The 21,145-nt window shown below is 38.2% G+C and overlaps 1 non-coding gene across 1 annotated transcript; it reads left to right on the top strand.

The window, feature by feature from the left end:
- The first annotated feature begins 18,153 nt into the window (after positions 1-18,153).
- On the top strand, positions 18,154-18,227 carry TRNAV-AAC (transfer RNA valine (anticodon AAC)). The gene has a single exon. It is a non-coding gene; the product is annotated as a tRNA-Val (tRNA).
- Positions 18,228-21,145: the final 2,918 nt, after the last annotated feature.

Raw genomic sequence — 21,145 nt, 5'->3', positions numbered from 1 at the left:
CATGCATCAAGAATAACCATGCATGTCACATTTAGACATCCAACATGCATCAAGAATAATCATGCGTGTCATATACATAGGGTGCAGTTTTCTTACATTTGATCCAAGCACAGGTTACCAATAAACAAGCCACAAGCACAATCCTTAGTCCAAGCCTCTAGTGATAACCTAGTCACAACCACAAATGGTGATCCAATGAGTTCAAGTTCTAAAACCATTACCGGAACCAAGACCTAGCCTCCGAGACATCAAATTCCACTAAATCGGGTAGTAGGAACGATCCCGAGGCCTAAGGTTTGAGTTCCCCTAACCAAAAAATCAATTTGGCCAAAAATGACATCAATCGTCGCGGCCCTCCTGGCAAGCGCCGCGGCCCTCAGGCCAAACAGAACCTCCACCTGCTTCTTCAAGCCTGGGCCGCAGCACTCAAGAACAGGGTCGCGACCCAACCTCGGACCAGCCATTTTTCCCCATTTTCAACCTTTTAAAACCTATCCAAACATCTCCAAACTCAAAAATCAAAGTTCCCAAACATCCCAATGATCCAAAACCCATAAAACCCAAGCTTCAATTCAATTAAAAACTCATCAAAACAAAAAGTCCAATTCAAGCTTAAAAACTTAGAACTTAAAACTTGAATTACCTCTGATTGAGTAGTTTCCCAACTAAATCCTCCGGTTAATAAGCTGCTAATCTTTCCTAGGATCGCTATGCCTCAATCCTCGCTTGAATCTGAGTCTTAAAACTCAAGTTTCCTTTGAAAATGCGATCGAGAGACGAAAATGGAACTTTGAGGGAGAGAGAACGTTCTTTTTTATTTCTTAAAAGGTTACTTCAAGCTTAAGTAGCCTCAAAAAAATCCTAACGCTCGGGGTCCCGAAAACATCCCCGGGGGCAAAATAGTCAAAACCTCCATAATTTCCCCCTGATCTTACTAACTCCCAATTTATCAACAAATATTGATTCCCATTACCCAATAATCCGGTAATGCTCTAAATACCCCTTGACTTACTCCAAGTCAAGCATAAATCCCATTGTGACTTTCCCACTAGCTTACCTCCTAGGATCGTCTCGTGCTGAGTAACCCTGGCATAACCAAACAATAATAAAGCACCACACACATATCACATATATGCCAAATATGCCTGAAATGGCTAAAATATGAAAATCACCCAATTACTCAAAAATAGGTTCACATGCATATTTAATACACCTAAACATGCATATTATCATTTAATAACACAATAAACCAATTATGGCCCTCCCGACCTCCTAATCAAGGTCCTAAACCTTATTAGGAAATTTGGGGCATTACAATCATCCATTGAAAATTTTAAAGCGATATACATTTAGGATCCCAAAGTACTATTTAGAAATATTTACAACTCAAAAATGTATTTAGAGTCGACTAAACGACAAAATCAAGTTTAGTACAAACATCTCCCAAAAATACCCCTGGCCGTGGCAGCCAGGCAGGCCAAACATATACACGTCGCTTCACAGTCTCCGTACTCATGGTTGGTCGACTTTCCCCTTGCCCTTACCTGCACCATAGAGCACCAGTGAGCCGAAACCCAGTAAGAAAACTCCACACAAGCAAATAACATATGCATAACCATCAATTAACACATAACAAAACCGCCAACAGGCTAAACACATACGGTCATGCCGTCCCAGGCGCTTTACCAAGCCCTGGGTTCGCGGTCTACACCGTGAGGATATCCCAGGTATCCTATAGGGTCTCACCTTAGCAACTCGCACTCCGCATGTTTAACGCTGCTCCCGGCCCCATGCCGTACTCGGCCTTGCCATTCTCAGCTTTCGCCGTTCCCGGCTCTTACCGTTCATTCGCATATATGCACACATAGCATAATTAAAAAAAAATACTTAAAACACGTATAAACATAATCAATGGGGGGCTACACCCTGCAACACAATCATATAGGTCCGTGCCCTGCAACACAAACTATAGGGCCTCGCCCTGCTCTACGGGTACAACAATTTTCTTACCTATGTCCCGAGCTTTCCAAGCACTGATATCCCGAACACAGTCCCCTAGTCCAAGCCTCGCTGAAAACCTAGTCACAACGCATCAACAACATCCATCCATCAAGTCCTAATCCATTAAACTTTGGGTCATAATTCTAGTCTTCGGGACCTTGAATTCTATCAATCCAGGTGATAAAATCCATCCCGAGCTTAACTTTTGGATTCCCAAGCCTAAAACCTCCTTGGAGTCCAAAAAACACACTAAGTGTCGCGGCCCCATGATCCTATGCCACGGCCCGCCTCAACCAAAAGCCAACCCCCAAAACACCCCATGCGTGCCACAGCCCAAGCTAGGGTGTGTCACGGCCCGCCCTTTTTCCTGGCCTCCCTACTGTTCTAGGGGGCCGCGGCTCAGCAAGAACAATGTCGCGGCCCGACCCTTCGAACCCAGAAAAAACCTCCATTTTTACCACCAAAACCAAGCCAATTTACCCCCAAAATCAACCTAACAATCCAATTCATTTACCATAGAAGTCCTGGAACAGTCTCAGTAACAAAACCTAACAAAATCTAGCTTAAAAACTCATCATATCCCAATTCTAATCTCGAACTTCAAAACCTCAAGAGAACTAGAAACCCAGCCAATAATCACATAATTAATTAGCTAAAATCACAGTTTAAAGCTTACCTTAGCCTCTGCTTGAATCCACAAATTGAAACTGAGCTAATCCCCAAGCTTAGAGCTCCAATTCCTAGCTTGATCTTCAAAGTTCCCATTGTTATGGCTTAGAGAAAGAGAGAGAGAAAGAAGAGGTTTGGGTCGGTTTCCCTTAGCTTCTGAATACTTCCTTAGTTTTTTTTTCCTTACTTAAGTCTCTAAGGTTACCTCAAAGGCTCGGGGTACCAAAAACGTCCCCGAGGACAAAACGGTAAATTTTCCCGATATTCCCTCATAATCACTCTAACTTCAAATATATCTCCAAAGATTTATTTTCATAACCCGATAACCCCATAAAACGTCTAATGCCCGAAATACCCCTCGACTCGCCCCAAGTCGGATATTCGACCCCGTTGTGACTTTCTTGCTAAACAGCTCCCTAGGACTGTCCCGGATCGTGCAACACATATATATCACAATATTCACAATTATTACATTTATGCCCCCAACGGGCTAAAGTTACAAATATGCCCCTAATAACCAAACGAGGCCCACATGCATATTTAGTTCACCTAAACATGCATTTCTAATCACATACTCATCAAATTCACATATTAACATAATAAACCACTTATTGCCCTCCAAGCATACTAATCAAGGCCCTAAGCCTTATTAGCAAATTTAGGACGCTACAACTAGATTGAGTTGTATCTTCTCGGGTCGGCTTACCTTTGGTGAGACTTTATTACTTACCTCATTTATCTCCTCTCCCTAAACTGGGCATATATAATGTTGTTGAGCTGATGGATAATTTTATGTTGTCTTTTATTTATCTTTCTCCTTCAGAAGACTTGGCATTCCACCCACTAGGTTTGGAGTGATCATCTTTCGAAGTGGTTTCGACCATCGTCATGTGCTTGTTCTTTATGTAATTTTTGGTCGTAACATCCTCGTTCTTTGACAATACTACTCAAAAGCCTAAAAGAAAGGGAAAGCCCAAGCAAGTACTCAGTTTCATATTCGTGAATAAATTGACTGCAAGCTTTGCATTTTACCATTAGAATGCCATTCATTAAGTGTCCAAGAATCATGGATATATAACATCTTCCCTTAAGTCCTTACTTGTGCTTTGCATAGTGAGGACTTTTTAGCTTCTTCTGCCAATGTGATTTCTAGGAAGGATTTTGAAAAAGGTATTCGAGCACACTCTTGGGTATTTAACTTCTGGAACACACTCCTTAATGATCGTTGATTCGTTATTCCTTGGTAGTTTGTCGAGCACACTATTAGGTGTTCAGCTATTGGAACACACTCTTGAATACTTGGTGCCTATTGACCTTTTTTGGCATAATAGGTCTGGAATTTGGCTATGCGCCTAGGTACCCACTGATACTTCAAGCATTCGTGATGCCCTTATTAAAGTTCTTGGGCACACTTCTGGACATTCATCTTATAGAAACCGCTCTTGGGTGCTTGATTGTATGTTGTGCTCTTGAAGCTAAGCACCCTTCTAGGCATTAACCTTGTTCCCAAGCTTTCCTCTAAGCCTTCAACTTTTGGAACACTCTTCTGAGTGTTCATATTGAAATTTTTTTTGATCAAAATTGAGGCCACAGTACTATTTTATACCGATTTTATCATTTCAAGTTACCACATGAGTATTATTTATAACAAATGGTCCAAATTTGTATTTCGCTAAAATACAAAGTTACCAAATAAGTATAATATTTTAAAATATTACATATTGTTTATCTTGTGATTGGTTAAATACATGGTGAAATTGGTTAGGCACGAAGAGATGCAAAACCATAACGATTTCATAAAAGTCAACATGTGAGAGTTGACTTTCGGTATAGGCATTTATAAATCATCTTTTTAGGTCCAAATGTTTCTTTGGAGTATATGAGAGTACCGAAAAGATTGGGAGCATTTGGGATGTTTTGAGACAAGTTTTGGAGTGTCAAAAAAGAGGCATTGGCGATGCGTCACCTCTGGGAGACGACTCGTTGCTCGGCCAAGAAATGGTAGACCAAGCGACATGTTGCCTGGTGCTAGGTGACACATCACTTAGCAGGTGATGAATTGCCTAGTGCTAGGTGACGCGTCGATTGGGCCGTTCGTACGGGTCCGTACAGTGATGTGATTTTGGCTCTAATATTCAAATTAAAATGCTCTAATCTCATTGGTTGAGTCTAATGAGGTTCCTATACTATTTAGATGGTTCATATGAGTTAATTGGTGACTTGATCACTCATCACCTCTCTCTCTCTCTCTCTATAAAAATAACTCTCTCTCTAGCTTTCAAGATTATTAGTTTTCTCCAAGATCTTCATCAAGAAAGCTTGACTTGTATGAAGGATCAAGGCTTGTGAATCCCAATCTCATTCCATTGTAGTAGCTTCAAGAAATTCCAAAGAGAAGGCTAGGAATAGATTTTTTTGGACAACAAATCTTACATTTGTGTCAAGTCTTGTCATTTTTGTGTTTCACATAAAATCGTAGCCTTGTGATTTTGTATTTGAAGGTTGTTTTTTGATCACTCTAGAATATAGAGTTATCTTTAATACTTTTAGCTTATATTTTGATTAAAAAGATGAGTGATTTGTGTCTTTGACTTTAGAATTGAGTAATTTTCTTTTATTTGGGTTTAGGAGTTAGTTTTGGTTCTATGAGGGAAAGTAAGTAGGAAAATGATAAATTTGATGAAGTTGAGTGAAGTGGAAATGAGCTAATGTGATTTAAAATAATAATTTTTTGTGCAGGAATTCTCAGGTTGCTGCAGCAATGCTGAAGCATTCTGTCCAGGCAACAAGCATTTCCTGGGTCACGTGGGAAGTTGCCACCTCAGCAGTATAAATCAATTTTTTTAATTAACTTGACTCGGGCTGAAGATTAAATGAAGAGATTTAGGCATTTAATTTTGTTGGTGCATGTTTAGCAAAAAGACAACAAATGGGAGGAAAAAGGCCCATGTGAGAACAAAAAAGGGAAACTACCCTAATGTATATATCATCAACCTTTCCCTTTTTCTTTGAGGGGGCACGTACAGTAGAAGCAAGGGACAACCAGCAGCCACCATTGAAGAAAGTGGAGAATGAAGAAAAAGAAAAGAAAGAAGAAATTCCAAGATGAAGAGAAGAATCCAAGGAAGAAAAGGAAGAGGAGGAAGATAAGATTATCGATTCATCATCTTTTGCTTGTTTTCTACTCTTTAATCTCATTTAAGTTTGTAATTTCTTTAACATTTTCTATTTAAATACCCATGGGCTGTTTTGATTTTGGATTTGTGCTCTTGAATTTAGCCATGAACTAAATCTTTTGAGGCTTGAATTATTGATGAACACTATGTCCTAATTCCAATTTTCTAGCATTTTATTTTAGCAATTGACCCATTGTTCATTTAAATGTAATTATTGATTATTTCTTGTTGTTGATTGGCCACCCATGACCCATTTCACCAAATTTAATTTTTCTTACTTTTAGATTGTCATCCTAGTTTATTTTGAAGCATTTTCAATTTATTTTTCATCACTATTAAATTGCTTGGTAATTAATTTGTGCATAATTATTTGTTAATTCAATCCCTGTGGAGATGATACTCAACTTATCACTTTATTACTTGTTTGTCGACTGTGCACATTTGCACAATTTTAATTGCTTAAATTTATCGCAACATTTTTCAAGAAAGGTACATTCTATACTTTGTTTCCTTTGTGTTTATGTAATTTGTGATTATCTACCAATAGAGTTAGATTACTTGTTGTTTATGCTTTGAGTTGTAATACAAAACCAAGGTTGATTAAGCCTTATCTCCAACAACCAAAAATCTCTATCTTTAACATTTGTTTTGTATCAAAGTTTCTCTGTCTCTAAGGCTTTTCTACTAACCAAATCCATGGAAGAAAGCTCCTCAATCTCAGCTCTCAAGATCTAGTGAGACTAGATAGGTTTGTTGGCTCAAATTTCGTAAGATGGCAAGACAAGATCAAGATGAATAATAAAACACTACATTTGTGCAGATTGATATAGAACAATGAACCGTCACGAACCTAGGAACCAATACTGTAACGTCCCAAATTTGCTAATAAGGCTTAGTGCCTTGATTAGTGTGTCAGGATGGCATAATTGGATTTATATGCGAATTATGCGAATTTAATTGAATATATGTGTGATTATGTGGCATATATGAGTTATATGGTGATATGACTACTTATGCATGTTTGTGTGTACTAAATATGCATGTGAGCTCGTCTTTGTTAAAAATGGCATTTTAATAATTTTGACCCGTTAAGGGTATAATTATAATTATATGTGTTATGTGATTGAGACCACATTACTATGTAGATATATTTGTGATATTCGGCACAAGGAGATCTTAGTGAGCGAGTTAGCTGAAAAGTCACAACGGGGTCAAATACCCAGCTCAGGGTGAGCCTAGGGGTATTTTAGTAATTTAGTATATTACTAGGGTTTACCATGGAATGAGAATTTATTTAGTGATTATTTGGGTATTTTGAGGTTAATTGAGAATTTATAGTGTTATTTGAGGTTTAATGGGAAATGTGGCAAATGACGATTATGCCCTTGAGGGCATTAGAGAACCAAGGTAAAGGCTATGGGTATTTTGGTCTTTTCCCTATCCTTGGATTACCTTAGTAACCTAGAAACTTTAGGAAACTCATAAACAAAACAAAACACTCAGCTCACATAATCTCTATCTCGTTTCTCTCTCTCTCTCTTGAGGCACTTAGGGATTTTTTCTTAATTTTGGAGAAGAATTGCTAAGGAATTGAGGGCTTGGGCAAGTATTCAGATTAGGAGGCAGCAAGGAATACCAAAAACTTAGGGGATTCGAATTATGCTGAGGGATTCAGAGGTATAATTTTCCTTCTTGTTATTTTCTTTAGTGTTCTTGATGGGTTTGAGTTTTTAGGACTTTAAGTTATAATTGATGTGTTTAGGAGCTTAATGAGATTTTGGGTGTGTATCATTGGTTATGTGGGTGTTATATTGGTGTAAAAAATTATGAAATCTATTAAATTGAGTTTTGGGGTCGGTTTGCGATTTATGAAATCACAGAGATTTTCGGGTTCGCAGGGTTGCACCGCGGTGCTGTTCCTAGAGCGTCGCGGCCCGCATGAGCTCAGGGGTAAGGGTGATTCTCTGAATCCCATTATCATCACAGCACTAGGTGGGCTGCACTGCAGCGCGTTTCCAGGGAATTGTTATGTTCGAGGCCATTGGTATTTGTTTAGTGCTACTGAAATTGTCAAGGTACTCAATGTGCCTTCTGTTGTTACCAATGATACAGTGGATTTCAACAAAGATAAGGTATTATATGAATTAGTGGGACAAAATATGGTTTGGGAACAACACTCGGTTCTCAAAGTGACCGTTCTCACTCATTACTATGCCATGTTTCACAAATTTTCCATTAACAACTAGATTCCCACCCCTCATTCATCCACCATTACCTTTGACACGACCTTCTTTCTGATAAAAGTAGGGACTAGTCTCCAAGTTGATCTTGCCGCGCTAATTTTTTATCAGATCACTGCCTTAGGAAATGCCAAAAAGAAAGTTCAATTGTAACGCCCTACTACCCAGGGACCATTATACTGTGTATTTTAAACAGTGATAAACTCGCTAACCGAGTCATTTGGCCATAATCGTGTAACTAAATGTGATTATTGGTTTAGGGTTAAAATTTTGGTCTAAGATACAACATTTTACTAAAATGTTTACTGTATACATTGGGATCCCAAAATACATTTTAAATGTTAATTACAATAAAAGAGTTACAACCAGCCGACCTAAGCGGCAAAATAGGATTTAACCCTAGTTCCTCTTTAAACCCTCAGCCGTGGTGGTCGAGCAGCCGCATATGTACACATCGTCACCTAAGCTCTCCAACTTAATGATGGTTCAACTTTCTTTTACCTTTATTTGCACCACATAGCACCCGTGAGGCGAGGCTTAGCAAGAAAACTCAAACATGCTCAGAAGCAGACAATAACATGTCACCAAATCATAATTGTAACGCCCTGATTACTCCAAGACAATTACTGTGAACTTTGAACTGTGCTTAACCCACTAATCAAGTTCTTTAGTTATAAACGTACATCTAGGTGTTATTAATAGGTTAAGGTGGAAATGATACATTTTATTTAAAACATAAAACAATTCATGGGGCCATAAAAACTTTTACAAGTTATTTACAATACAAAATGGTCATTGCAGTGTAAAATTTACAACCCGCCGACCTAAGCGATAAAATAGGGTTAACCCCTAGTCCCTCTGAGAAATTCCTTGGCCGTGGTGGTCAAGCGGCCACATATGTACACATCGCCACCTAAGCTCTCCACTCAAGGCTGGGTGAGCTTTTCTTTCCCTTTACCTGCACCACATAGCACCCATGAGCCAAAGCCGAGCAAGAAAACTCATTACTTCATGTATATAATATCAAATGATGATCATGATAATCATCCATGACTTATAGCCCTAAACGGAGGAGTGATAGTTGTAAAGTCATTATTGTGGGTTCTGTACCCTTTACAAATGAGTGATCGAGTCACTAGCTTAAATAGGATAAGTGAGTGATGAGCAAGTCACCAATGTAAACCAAATGAGTGACCATGGAGTCACTAACGTGGGTTCTGTACCCTTAGCCATGTGACGATATGGTCACCTAGGCCTTTTGGCCCTGGCTCTGAGTAACTAGTCATGAAACTAGGCAAGCGCCTTTAGTTTTCATTGAACTTGGGGTCGGTTCGACACTAATGCTCATGATGAGTCATTCAATACTGATGTTGATTAGATCTAATCTTTATCGGCTCTGCGTTCATGACGCTTATGCCGCTTCTGACTCATAGATCAGTAACACACGACCAGTGCTCAATACCGCTGTCGAACTTGACTAGTAAGTCACAGCTTCACAGACGGATCTGACACTGTAACGCCCTGGTTACCCCAGAACAGTTACGGTGAACGGTGAACCGGAAATTTGACCTGTTACTAGAGTCCTTTAGTTAAAAACGTGCTTTAAGTGTAATTAACAGGTTAAGGTGGAAAACTAATAAAAAGGAATGGATATTTTCATTACAAACTGCTCTGCAGAGCTAATCAAAACATTTACAAGTTGTTCTCAGTACAAAATGGTCATTACTGTTTCAAATTTACAATCCCGCCGACCTAAGCGGCAAAATAAGGTAAACCCCCTAGTTCCTCTGAGAATGCCTTGGCCGTGGTGGTCAAGCAGCCGCATATGTACACATCACCACCTAAGCTCTCCACTCAAGGCTGGGTGAGCTTTTCTTTCCCTTTACCTGCACCACATAGCACCCATGAGCCAAGGCCCAGCAAGAAAAACATTATAAAACATGATATAATATCAACAATGATCTTAATAGTCATTCAAGACCAACAATCCAACCAAATAGGTGACAGTCACAAAGGTGGGTACAACCCCCTCTAGCCATGTGACGTTAAGGTCACTCGGGCTTAACTGATAAGTGAACCTTTCATAAGTTTAACCAGGATAGGTGTATGATGAATAGTCACCAACATAACCCTCCTCATGACCATAGAGTCATAACCCTGGAACAACGTTCCCTAGCCACTTGACAAACAGTCATCGGGGCCACATGCCCTAGCTCTTAATAACTAGTCTCAGACTAGCCAAGTGCTTATAAGTTCATCGACCTTAGAGTCGGTCCAGTGTTAATACCTTAGAGCCATTCAACACCGATATCGATTAGATCTAATCTTCATTTGGCTCGATGTTCATGACGCTATGCCATTTCTGACTCTTAGGTTAGTGTCCCTGACTAGTCAGTACATATACAGATAATCAACATTCACTAGCATTTAATATGCAATCCATGTCCACATCTATCAATCAACATGCCTCAATAGCCAACACGCATGTCATATATACACAGGGTGCAATTTTCTTACCTCAGGTTCGAGCGAGAAGTATAATAAGGACGACCCCTGAGAACGATCGATCTTTTAGTTCCTTAGCGGTTACCTAATCACAACCAATTATAATCTCCATTAATGAGAATCCACATGAATAGGGTCTTAACCTAAGCACCACTCTCGGGACCTCGAAACATGCCCACACGGTGAGTAGATTCGATCCCGGGCCTTAAGGATTGAAACCCCAAGTAAAAAACCCTTAAAAACACTCAAAATAGGACTTTGGAGGAACAGGGTATCGCTACAGCGCTCAACCCCTAGCGCCCCAGCGCTAAACTCAGAACCACCAACATGCCAATAACCCTCCTAAGGAGCGCTGTAGCGCCCTAGGGTGGGCGCTATAGTGCTACCTCCAGACCAGCACTGTCCTGAACCGACCTTCTTCAACTCCTTCGATTCTAACCTGATTCCCAAGCTTCCAAACCCCATTCTTGATGCCAAATGAACCCAAAAACCATCCTAACACACCCTAAACATCACAAGCATGGGAACCCTAGCCAAAACTCCCAACAAAACCAAGAATTCACCCTAGAAATCTCAGCTGCAAAACAAAACCAAAACAGGGCAAACCAGAGAATTCTATGGTTAGAAACTTACCCAAAGCTCAGTTTATGATGCTCTTCAATGATGGAACACACTCCTAAGCTCCCAAGGCTTGCTTCCCAAGCTAGAATCCTCAAGATTGGTTCTAAAATCACAAAGAAAGGTGAAGAGAAGAAGGTACGAGAGAACTTAAAATCTTGCTCTGTTTTTACTATCTTCTTTCAGCCAACACTGAATATATCTATCCTAGGGGTGAAATGTCCATTTTACCCCGAGGTCAAATAATAGTTTCTAAAGGCTCCCAAGGGCATATTTGGTGCTTTCCTCCTATCTTGTTAATCATAATTAACGCTCTCCAATTCCCGCTATTCTCGATAATCTCAAACACCAATAATTCACATCCCGTTACCCTTTAATTCCCGGTAACACTCTAATCATTAAAATCACCCCGAGACTCAACCCGAGCCCCTCACTTAAACCTGTTGTGACTAAATCGCTAATCAATATTCTAAGATCGTCTCATGCCGAATAGCTCAAACCAGCCCACATTATAATGTGGTCTCAACATATATCATCGACATGCATACAATTATACAATTATACCCTCAACGGGTCAAATTACCATCACACCCCTGTAATTAAAATGTGGACCCACATGCATACATTTAACATCATATTATAATATAATTCACATATACATGCATAATATCATTTAATGGCATAATTAAACAAGTATGGCCCTCCCGGCCTACTAATCCCGCCATTAAAACAAATCAGAGAATTCGGGGCATTACAGACACCATTGCCGATTCTGACTAATAAGTCAGTGCCATTCACAAGCAAGCAAGATTTGCTAAGCATTTGATATGAAATTAATGTCCACATTTAAACACTCAACATGCCTCATGAATAACCATGCATGTCACATATGGGGTGCAATTTTCTTACCTCTGGTTCGAGCAAGAATTAATAAAAGAACGACCCTTGAGAACGATCGACCTTTTGATTCCTTAGCGATCACCTGGTCATAACCAATTATGAGATTCCATCAATAAAATGAGTAATAAAAGGTTCCCGGACCAAGACCTAGCCTCCGGGACATTGAATCCTACTAAACCGGGTAGTAGGAACAATCCCGAGGCCTAAGGTTTAAGTTCCCATGATCAAAACACTACTTCGACCACAAAAACCCTCAAGCGTTGCGACCCCACCTCTCTGAACCGTGACCCCTAGCCATGATAGAGGCGCTAGCCTCAGACACCTGCACCAAGCGCCGCGGCCCCCAAACCCATTAGCTCCACCGCCCACCTGCACCAAGCTCGGGCCGTGGTGCCCAAGAACAGGGCCGCAGCCCCATCTGGAAACTCAGCCATAACTCTGATTTTCCACTTCTAAATCCTTCCAAAAACCTACCCAAACATCTCCAAATCCAAAACTCAAAGTTCCCAAACATCCTAATGATCCAAAATCATCAAATCCCGAGGCTCAAACAAATCAAAAACTCATCAACACACAAAATCCAAATAAAAGCTTAGAAACTCTAAAACTCAAAACTTAAAGCTTAGATTACCTTTGATTAAGTTGTTTCTCGCTAAATCCTTCGGTCAAGAAGCTTCTAATCTTTCCTAGGATCGTTATGCCTCGATCCTCGCTTGATTCCGACTCCTAAAAACCAAGTTTCCTTCGAATTTGCGACGAACGGTCAAAAAGGATAACGGGTGCTAGAGAAAAGGTGTTTGAACGTAGTTTTCCTTCTGACAAGTTACTTCAAGCTTAAGTAATCTCAAGTAAATCCTAATGCTCGGGGTCCCAAAAACACACTCGGGGACAAAATAGTTAAAACTCCCGTAATTTTCTCATGATCTCACTAACTCCCAATGTATCATCAGATAATCATTCTCATTATCCAATATCCCAATAATTGACTCCGTTATAACAAAACCGCTAACTTGCATTCTAAGATCGTCTCATGTCGAATTGCTCGAACATATCCACATAAGAATGGGATCTCATCCATAAATCACAAACATGCACCAAAATATACAAATATTCCCTCAACGGGCCCAATTACCAAAATTCTCTTATAATGAAATGTGGATCCACATGCATGCATTTAACATCATATTATAATATAATTCACATAAACATGCATATAATAATTTAATGGCATAATAAATCAATTATGGCCCTCCCGGCCTACTAATCCAATCATTAAACCGCATTAGGGATTTTGGGGCATTACAATAATAAGCATGCCTATCAGTAACAACCCTATTCATGCATGTAGGCAAGTACAAATAAATGATTATGGGGTCCTACGCCCTGAGTAGATGACTATCAAGTCAATCTGGGGTCTTGTGTCCTGAATAGATGACTTATTAAGTCAATCTAGAATCCCGCACCCTAAATAGATGACTTATCAAGTCTCTTTGGGAACCTGCGCCCTGAATAGATGATTGTCAAGTCAATCTGGGGTCCTGTGCCCTGAATAGATGACTTGTCGTTATCTTGGGGTCCTGCGCCCTGAATAAATGACTATGGAGTCAATCTGGGGTCTTATGCCCTGAATAGATGGCTATGAAGTCATTATGTGGTCTTGTGCCCTAAGCCATGTGACCAACAAGTCAACTGGGCCTTTTAGCCCTGACTTTGAGTAACTAGCCAAGTGCTTTAGTTTTCTTTGACCAATAGGTTGGTCAAGCATTTAATTCTCGTGTTGATTATTTCTAATCATTTTGGCATGCGTTGAATACGCTAATGCCGCTCTTGACTCATAGGTCAATTTCATACGACCAACGCTCAGTACTATTGCTGATCATGATTGATAAGTCAGAGCTTTACGACCAGTACTAAACACCATTGACGTTTCTTAACTAATAAGTCAGTGCTTTCTCAATGAGGTAATGCAAACATGCATATATTATATGTCAAATATCCAGATATAAGGCATTCAACACACTTAATCAATAATCGCATGCATAATCATAATCATGCATAATTATAGAGACTCAAGCTCTGATCAATTCCATATTCAACATTCATGCCATGCCATAACCACATGTATCACATACATCACATGCATCTCATACTGGGTGCAGTTTTCTTACATTTGGTCCAACCATAGGTTACCAATAAACGACCCTCAAGCACGATCCACTTTCCAAGCCCCTAGTGATCACCTAGTCACAACCATAATATAAAATCCCATAAAAAACGAGTAAATAAATACTTCCGGACCAAGCCCTAGTCCCCAGGACGTCGAATCCTACCCAACTAGGTAGTAGGATCGATCCCGAACCCTTAGGTTTAAGTTCCCACGTCTAAAAACCAAATCTGGCCAAAAATGCACAGGCGGGTCGCGACTTGGCCCTAAGGGTCGCAACTTGCCTCCCTGAAAGAGAGCCCTCTGCCTGGGCTTCAGGGTGTGGGCCACGACTTGGCCCTCTAGAGTCGCGGCACGCCGCCCAGGCAGACTCTTCCTAGTTCTGGGTTCACTCAGGTCGCGACTTCCTAGAACAAGGTTGCGACTTGACCACGAACCCAGCTATTTTCTCCGTTTTCTCCCATTTAAAACCTTCCAAAAACCTATCCAAACATATCCAAATCCCAAAATCAAAGTTCTCAAACATCCTAATGATTCAAAACCATCAAAACCCAAATCCCAAACCATCCTAAAACTCATCAAAACATAAAATTCAATCAAAGCTTAAAAACTTGAAGGTTAAAACTTGAATTACCACTGATTGAGTCGTTTCCCAATTAAATCCTTCGGCTAATAAGCTTCTAATCTTCCCTAGAATAGCTATGCCTCGATCCTTGCCTGAATCCGAGTCCTAAAACTTGAGTTTCCTTCAAAATGTGATTGGTGTCAAAAAGGGAACGCGAAAGGGAGAAAGAACGTTTTGAACATTCTTTTTATTTCTAACAAGTTACTTCGAGCTTGAGTAACCTCAAGCAAATCCTAATGCTCGGGGTCCCAAAAACGCCCCCTGGGGTAAAATAGTCAAAATCTCCAGAATACCCTCCTGATCTCACTAACTCCCAATATATCATCAAATAAGCATTGTCATTACCCAATATCCTGGTAATGTGCTAAATACCCAATATACCCCTTGACTCACTCCGAGTCAAGTACGGGTCCCGTTGTGACTTTCCCACTAGCTTGCTCCCTAGGATCGTCTCGTGCCGAGTAACCCAAACATACTCACATAATAATGTGGTCTCACATACACATATATCACATATATGCCAAATATTCCCAAAAAGGGCCAAATTATGAAAATTTCCCAATTAAACAAAAATGGGTCCACATGCATATTTAATACACCTAAACATGCATATCAATTCATATTATAATATAACTCACATAATCACATAATGATGCACATAAATATCACATAATTCCATAATTTGTCATCATGGCCCCCTAATCAAGGCCCTAAGCCTTATTAGGAAATTTGGGACGTTACACCAATATTTGGTGTTCCCTCATTTGATCTACAAGTTGCTTGATTCTCAAAGGCCTCTCTGATTGGAATATGAAATTGTGAAACCTCCCACTGCTGGTCTAGATTACAAACTCAAGAAGGAGTCCTCATCTACCAAGGCTGACGATGTTGATTCTGTCGTCACTGAACTTGCTGATGTCAAGACCACTCTAGAAATTGTTTAGAGAGAAGTTCATAGTCTCCAGAATTGTCTATCGGCCATAGAGCAACTTCAGCGCACCATGATGTCTCAACTTGCTGCGGGTCCTTCCAAATGAAGTCATCTGTCCCTGTTTATGTTTTGGTTGCACCGTTTTCAGTTTAAATAAATTGTAAAAGAACGCTTTTGTGTCTTTTCGTTTGGCTTCTTTTGTTTGTGTTTGTTTTCCTCATTTGGCTTATTGATAGACAACAAGGGGGAGAAATGTTTTACCTTTTAAATTTATTTTGTCATTGTGATATTGATTATCTTGTTGTGTTATTGTTGTTATTGAGATAACTATCGCAGGGGGAGTAATTACATTACTGTTTTGCTTTAACCTATTTGTCTTTGCAGGATCTTTCAAAATAAAGTCTTAAAAGATTTGTGTCTATCAAGTTGCCAAAGAGGGAGATTGTAAAAACCCTTATTGTCTAACTTTATTTTAGACAAAATATTTTAAATTGAGAAAAATCAGCAGCATATCTTTAAATAATTATCACACAATTCAGCTGGTGTTTTAGTGTGAAAATCTCATTTAGTGTGAATACAATTTTTACCTTATTTATCACAATCAGTCTTTATTGGTAAAATATTGTATTTAAATTATCTTGTGAGAATATTTTCAGAGATTATATTCAATCAGGAACAATGAGTTTTTCGAAAATGAACATGGTCAAAAGAAATGACCAAGTTCGTTTTACCAGATAAGTCTGATGTCGTTGCTGACTCAACACTTTCATTTTTTGTCGACACGGAATTAATCTGGCTGGCAGATTTTCTAAATCAAAGAAATTTGCAAATATTCTTGTATTGATTACAAGATCTCAGAAAGAGCTGGCCTTGGAAGATTTCTACACTTATAAATACCCTGCCAAGGCCTTTGGAAATTTTACCTCCTCCATTTTGTATTTTGTAAATATTTGTTGTTATTTTTTTAGGAGTGTTTCTTTGTAGAGATTAAGTTTGTTCACCTTAATCTTTGTGAGAGTATTGAGTGTACTTGTGGATATCTATCTAGTCCCTTGTAAACAGGTAGTGTCTATTGTGAACGTGTTCATAAGGATCTTCGGGAGATGATTTTATCTAAGTATCACTTCGGGAGGAAGTCAGTACTCCCTATTCTTTGAAGGAATTTCAAGAGAATCAACGTTTCGTCAAAACCAGATTCGTAGAGAAGAGTACAACAAGATTGTGGCAATAATTTAAGATGGAGTCTTACATTGTTTAAGTCAATGCTTTTGTATACATTATTTCTTTACTAATTGGTTTATTCTCTGGGCGTGACCCCATGGATGTCAGTTATCTGAAAGGATTTCTGCACCACGTAAAAATTCTCGTGTATTGAATTTTTACATGTTTTTATGTTTCTGTTTAAACAGTTGCATAAGTAGTGTTAACACAACTGGAATCTGTCTAAACAACTTAATCAGTATTCCGCATTTAATTAAGTTATTTATTTTAAATCACTTTGTAATATTAAAATACGGAATTACATTTTTTTAATACTAATACATCTTTTTAGGTTTAACCTCTCAATTAAAAACTATTTTTATATAACGATTTTATTGTATTATATATATGTGCATGTGCATGCATATATACAGAGAGAGAGATCGTGTTCCAAATTTAGAAACTTGTTTCGAGTTGTAAATTATTTTAGGGTTATCATTGCCTTACTACAATAACAAATTGTACCTTTCTTTTTTTCTTAAAGACTAATTAAGATGATGAGTTGTCATAATTTATAAGTTGTCATAATATAGTGTGATCATAAACTCTTCTTTAAAAATATGATGATCATAATATATTTAGATAACATTTCACGTTAACAAATATCAAATCAAATAAAGAGCCTATAAATTTCCCGTAATGAAAATTATTCACTTGCATAAGAAAATGCTAAATTGTAGAAAGAAACTACAACAACATACTTGAATGAAGATTAATAATTAATTAATTACGCTATATAGTATTTATCTTCTATGTTATATATATAATTACTTTTCTTTTTCATTCTATATATGATATGTTAACCATAGTAGTTAAAGCTAAATTAGCCTAGCTAACATTCTGCACTGCTATAAAGTAAGTAATTTTGTTTTACTCCAAAAGTGAGAAATTATCTAATAAACAACTGATTTCTTCCTGAAATAGACATTGTAGATCAATCATATATGCAATTGTATTTATTAGCTAGTAAAAAGTCAAATATTGTGAATAAACAAGAAAATAAAGCCTAGCTAGCTTAAAGTTAATTGGTTTAGTAATTAAATAGAGTTGAGCGTAACACTCAAGGTGTCGTGGTGTAGTTGGTTATCACGTCAGTCTAACACACTGAAGGTCTCCGGTTCGAGTCCGGGCGACGCCATTTTTGGTCTTTATATTTTTAAAAGAAGAAACAGACTGTTGCTTTACACAATTTTTTTTCCTTAAGACCCTAAACCTATTTGGAAGTCAAAATTTAAGATTAGAGAAGGCAAAATGACGGATTTTTGAAATACCTATAAAACAATTATAATTAAAATAAATGTTTGTACATTTTTGGATCTGTATTGTTTTTATTACCTGTTTGGATCTTGTATTTTAAAAAATTCATTTTTATTCTATATTTTGTAAAATAATTCAAGAAAAAAAATAAATATAACAACACAACTTTTAAGCAGAATGATTTTATTTTAGTTTTAAATTGTTATTTGGTGAATTATTTGTGATTTCAGTTGAAAAAACTTTGACCAAAATCGGGTTTAGGGTTCTATTTGAACCATTTTACAAAATATAAGGTCCAAAAAATAATTTATCAAAATACAGGGTCCAAACAAGTAATGAGACAAAACACAGGGTCCAAAAATGTATAAATCCTTAAAATAAAAGACTAAATTGTGGTTAAAATACCTAATGTTTTCAAAATGTTGTATTTTTACACCCAATTTTTTTTTTTGCGATAAATATACTCAATGTCTTCAAAATGTTGTATTTTTACACTTAAACTTTTTTTTTTGCGGTAAATATACCCAATATTTTTAAAATATTGCACTTTTATACTTATTTTAGTATTATTATTTTGAGAAATAATAAGAAAGTAAAGGAAAAATATAAGTTTTTAATTATATTCTATTTCTTATTCTTTCTCAAAATAACTATTTTAAAACTTATATTTTTCATTCATTTTTTTTTAATTATTGTTAACTGTCTTTTTCATTGTCAACTTAATTCGAGAGATTAAAGAAAAAACAAGGAAAGAACACATGGTTTTACGTGGTTCAGGCTATAAAAGAGTCATAGTCCACGAGTCTCTATTATTTAGTGAGCTTGAAGCTTGAAGCTTGTAGTAGCAAACTTTAATGGTGATTCTCAAGCAGTGTATATATTGCACTGACTACAGAGTTTCTCTCTCTAAAAAACTGAACCTTCTACAAGGAGATACCCCAGGCCTATTTATAGAGGCTGATGTCATTTATGTTAATCATCTCTCATTAATATTAGGATATTAATGTTAAGTTAATACATAAAGGACTGTGTTAAAATAAAGACTATGACCCACGCTGATTCTATGAGGCCTATTGCAGAAAATCACACACCAACTTTATAGGGAACATATTTGTGATTGTCAGGGTGCAGCGCACGTTTGCCCATGTCAGACGGCGTTGTGGGAAATGTCGATTGTCGATTGTCCAAAAATGTCGAATGTCAAATGTACTAATTGAGGATCACCAAAAGTTGTCAGATGATCCTCTCGAGGCCCACACCTATAGTGATTAACACCTGGCATCAATCTTGGGGCCGAGGACCGGAGTCCTGGACTTAAAGAATGGCTGAGTGAGATGGGCCCCTCAGGGCGTGACCTCACCTGGAGATATCCTCTCCCCGAGGGAAGACCTCGGGGCATGGCCTCACCTAGGAGTATCCATGCTTCAGAAACTGGCTCGGAACGTGGTCTCACTCGGAGACATCCTCACCTGAGAGAAGACCACGAGGCGTGGCCTCACCTGGAGACATCCCCGACTCGGTCGTACTAGACTACATCGAGGAACTCGTACCCCAAGGACTTCATGGCATGTCGCTAATTACTCATAATTGCCACGTGTCGGACAACCAAAACACAAACAACAATTATATATTAAATTGATGAAAAAAATATAATTTTTTATTATTTTAAATCATTTTTTATTAATTTTAATAGTTATTTTGAGAAAGAATAAGGAAGTGAAAATAATTTAAAATTTTAAAAATAGTTAAAAATTTATATTTTTCTTTCACTTTCCTATTGTTGACCCTCGAATTGGTCAACGACACGGAGTTAGATAAACGATATAAAGTAAGATGAAAATGAGAAGAACTCCAGACAAAAAGATAAACGACACAAAAAATTTACAGTGGTTCGGCCGCAATAGAATGGTAACAACCTACGTCCACTTAGTGTTCTTATTGATGTAGTATTCCAAGAACTGTGATCAATGAACTAGGGTTCACGAGTTTCACTAAATCTCGTATAAATACAATTGTGATGGATGACAACACTCTATTTCTCTCTTAGAATCTCTAAGCTCAAGCGTTCTCAAGCCAAATGTCCGAAGAACCAAAAGTTCCCTCTCTTGAGCCCTTTGATTCTTATTTATAGGCTGAAGGAGGTCTACATGGGCCAATGGGCCTTAATCACACTTAATAGATGCGTATCTAAATAATAATAAAAATTACAATTAATACGTAATTACAAGATTGCATATTTGAAGGAAATAACTAAGTATATGCGACCAGGCTGGTCGCCCATAATTATGATACTTGATAAGCCAATGATCTCCTGGTCGAGGGTCGAGGAGGATATGCTCACTTAAAACTGCCACGTGTTTCCCACCTGTAGATCAATCCTACCACGTCATCAGGTAGTCCATTTTTGGGTAAACATTTGCCCCCCAAGTTTATTTTACTGCGACCAGCATAAAGTAAACTTAAATGATCAACCCTTCGCATGACCTGTCAGAGCCGCCAGTGCCTTTTCGAAAAAGGTAACCAATCATGTCATTGCAGTTTCCCAAAAGGCGATTTGACGGCTATCACATTTTTCCATGCCTCGAAAAATCATCCTCCATCATTACCTTATTAATCGTGCCTTGACCAATATAAATAATTCCTCAGTTTCACTTTTTACTTTTTACTCTCCCTTTTTTCCTCAAGAATACTGAAGAACGAAGCCCAAAGTACCCAGAAAACTCTAACAACTTTGGAGATCTACGGAGTATCTGCCAACGCATCAACGCTCGTGAATTCGCACCAATTTTTTTTATCCAA

Source organism: Humulus lupulus, chromosome 5, assembly GCF_963169125.1.
Source record: "Humulus lupulus chromosome 5, drHumLupu1.1, whole genome shotgun sequence".
Taxonomy (NCBI): Eukaryota; Viridiplantae; Streptophyta; class Magnoliopsida; order Rosales; family Cannabaceae; genus Humulus; species Humulus lupulus.
Note: the sequence above shows the minus strand (reverse complement) of the source record. Positions and strands in the feature narration are given on the sequence as shown.